Consider the following 3,747-nt stretch of genomic DNA (forward strand, 5'->3'; position numbering starts at 1 on the left):
TTTTTTTGTTGCCTTTAAATATTGCCAAAGCAAGAAATTTAAAAAAAACGGGCTATTGCAGGGGAAAGTAGCAAGACGAATAAGTTTTTCCTAATTAAATAAAAGAATAAACATACATATTTGATCAATCATATCTTTTATAATTTATTTATTATAGCATTTAGCATTTATTATAATGCTGTGTGACCCTGATCTATAATATCCATTATAATAAATGCCTATTTAATTTTTGTACCCGGGTGGTGATGGTTTTCCAGCACTACAAAGTGAGAGCCCGGTTGGCTATTTCTGACAAGAATTTTAAGGAGGCCGAGTACATTTACCTTGAAGGGGTGGAGTGTCAATAGCAATCTTCTCCCCCGCAACTTGATTTGAATATTTCTTCTTCACTGAAATTTTCTTCATTCAGAGCCATAGACCCATGGAGCCGGAGTTTATATCCCGGTTTCTATAGCGTGAAATGGACAATAGCAATTGCTTGCTACCCTTTGGATAGGACGCTAGTCTATCGCAAAGTACTTTCCATCAGATCTATCAGAGCCAGCTACCCAATCACTGCTGGGATCACTGGCGGTCCCTTTTCTTGTGAAGCGAGTGCTCTAACAACTGAGGCTAAACGGACCCCTCAGTGAATTTAGTTAAACGTTTACATTTTATCCAAATTTTTAATCATCTCACAGTTTAATATCAGATTCTATTATAAATCTCTGGCTGATAGACTTTACGAAATGGAAGACAGATCAATTTAAAGGTCTTTTTCTTAATTCATTGAACTGAAGCTGACACTGACTTCAACATTGTCACACAGCCTTTAAAAATCCCCGTTATGTGTATTTTAATTTCAAGAACCTGTGATATTATTTTTTGTTCCAAATATTTGTGGTACAATTTGTGGATATGTAGATAGTTTCATCACTAAAATATCAATGAAAAACGTACTGATTTCTTTAAGGAGCAGTTTGGGTCTTTCTCTAAAAAAAAATTACTTATCTATATTGGGCGATTTTGATCAATTTTGTATTGTAATTATAGGATAAAAACAACAGTTTTTGGTGAAAAAATTATATTATCTGTTTTTGATACCTGTTTCGTGTCCTAATTGGGGGTCTGGCATCAAGAAGTATTTCAATCTTGTGGCGAATTTTCCACAAAATCTAATGGAGGAATAACCTCCATCTTCTTCCCTCTTATCAACATTGTAACATTTTATGTCACCTTAGAGAGATTTTACAGGTTTTGCTTAAAGGATTTGATTAGAACATTACAAAGTTGTAAAAGGTTGCGAATTCAAATTTACTGACAAATTGATATTAGAAAAAGTATAATTTGGATTATAAGTCAAAATACACATACCTTACAAAAAGATTCTCTGTGGTGATAACTGCAAATTTTTAGACAATTCATGGAATAGATTCTGAGAAATATTTGACACAGTCTCCCATACCCCTAGAAAAATGACATTTTGAGAAAAAGACAAAATAATTTCCCTTTTTTCACACTTTTCTGACCACTTATACCCTTTTCTACCTTGTTTTTCGTACCTTTAAAATATGTTTTGAGGAGTTGCATTTCGATAACATTATTTCTAAGGTAATAAAATATTGTTTTCCATCAAATCTCAAAATCGATTTTTTAAAAGGATTTTCCTATAATTAGACCCAAACGGCCCATGTCATTATGAGCTAAGTTCTAGGTTACATACTTTACATCTTTTCGTCATAACATCATAATCCACAGAATCACGTGAATGAAGCCATTGAAATGTATCAGGAAATGCATTTATGGGACGATGCCATTGAAGTCGCTGAGGCAAAGGTGATTATTGTTTTCAAAAAATGTTATCTTATAGATCTCTTATTAATATCGCATTTTACTTTTTTTTTAACCCTATGTTTTGATGCGATTAAATAAAGCTAGATAAATTTCAGGGTAGAATTTTCATTTAACTCATTAAAAGTTTATATCAGGAATTGCTTTGTTCAAAACAAAAGTTCAATTCAGTAAATGAAACAAAGTAGGTAATAATATAATTGTATCCTTACAATGCAAATAAACAATCAGTGGAAAGGTAAAAAGTATGAATGAATTTCACTTTAATATTTAATAAGTTTTGTATTACAAAGATGTTTGTAATGATGGCCTGAAATTAAAACAATAATAAAAATGATCTTTACTCTGCTTTTAGAAAAATCGTACAAAATTACTTTTTCATCCATCTGCTTTTAGAGTCACCCTGAGCTGGAGACTTAAAAAAGAATTACAACCAATGGTTACTGGAGACCGGCATGGAGGAGGCTGCTGGAGAGGTGAGGAGGTTAAAAATATTGTCGTCCCTTTGAACCAAAAGACACATGGGATCTGTTTAATTTGTTTTTTTTTTTACAGTGTGTAGTTGAACAGTAAAAAATTGCTTGGATTGAATACTAGTCCAATACAAAGTACTTTTTACCACAGCTGAGTGGACAGGTGGGTCAGAAATAAAAAAAATGTTGATGGAGCCAGAGATCAATACTGAAAGTTTTAAGTGTACTTTTGAGGTGAATGGTTGAAGTTAATGCCTATCAATCTTATGGAGAAACCTAGGTTATCAATGATTTTATTTTCATTTTCTTAAATTTGTTAAATTGTTTCAATAACTTGAGTAAGGAGAAAAGAACTGAAGAGATTTTAGCTGTAGTTAGAAAGGGACGTCAATTATATTTTAAGACAACATTTTAGATTTAGTTGATTTTAACTTTTAAAAAACTCATTATGATTCCTTTATTGCTGTGAAATGCCTTGGAATGTTTACAGTTGAAAGAACGAGAACAAGACTACATGGCAGCCATCAATTTGTACATGAAAGCTGGTTTACCACCAGAGCTGCGAGATTAGCTGCAAGTCGAGAGGTAAGCTTTGATGTCTGTACAAAGTAATTTGTTTTATTACGTATAGTTACCCTAGAATGGATGTAGAGTGCAATTGCTTGCAGAAAAAAAAATAATTGAAACAAAGTAAATGTGAAATGGAGAATGGTTTGAGTGAATTTGTCATTAATCATCAAAAAGTATAAAGGAAAAATAATAAGATAGTAAGAATTGAATGAGTAATAAATTCAATGAAATGAATGAGTAAAAAACAACTATAGTTGTTTGATCGTATCAAAATAAAGTTAGTATTGAGGTAAGATGTTTTTGTCACCTCATTGAATTTATTTACCATACATACTTTTCTGAAAGAATGTATGTAAACAATTAATTTAAAATGCAATATCTGTCATAAATCGTTACTCTGCCTCTTGTGAATAACCTGAAACTATATAACTATAACATTCATTGAAAGTTTATTATGACATTTATAAAATGAGACATCGATATGTTCAACTTTGTCCCCATGTATTTCACCCGTAATTTTTTTTGTTTTTATTAACATCTTTGTAGGAACTGATGACAAACTCTGAACTCATCTCCAGGATTGCTGCTGCTCTTATCAAAGCTGAATTGTATGACAGAGTATGTAAAATTATTTGTTGATTCGTATTTCTTATATGATCTTTTGTTCGTTAAGTATCTTTACTGAAATATAAAATTGGATTATGCTTTTTTAGAATTTGATATAAATTGAAATTATTTAAATTAATTGGATTTGGATCTTTTTTTTTCTTGTTTCGCTTGTGTAATTCAAAATTTTCATCATTTTATTGACCTAATTCAAATATTGTAATTAATGCTTATTTCAATTATTTATTTTTAAAATTTAGGCTGGAGA

The 3,747-nt window shown here is 31.0% G+C and overlaps 1 long non-coding RNA gene across 1 annotated transcript; it reads left to right on the top strand.

Annotated features, from left to right (window-relative positions):
- The first annotated feature begins 254 nt into the window (after positions 1 to 254).
- Positions 255 to 2,243, top strand: LOC144962142 (uncharacterized). The gene is made up of 3 exons (XR_013643377.1): positions 255 to 332; positions 1,738 to 1,815; positions 2,227 to 2,243. It is a non-coding gene; the product is annotated as an uncharacterized LOC144962142 (long non-coding RNA).
- The last annotated feature ends 1,504 nt before the right edge of the window (positions 2,244 to 3,747 follow it).

This window comes from Berghia stephanieae, unplaced genomic scaffold (assembly GCF_034508935.2).
Source record: "Berghia stephanieae isolate SIO BIC M18660-M18661 unplaced genomic scaffold, UCSD_Bste_1.3 scaffold6322, whole genome shotgun sequence".
NCBI lineage: Eukaryota > Metazoa > Mollusca > Gastropoda > Nudibranchia > Aeolidiidae > Berghia > Berghia stephanieae.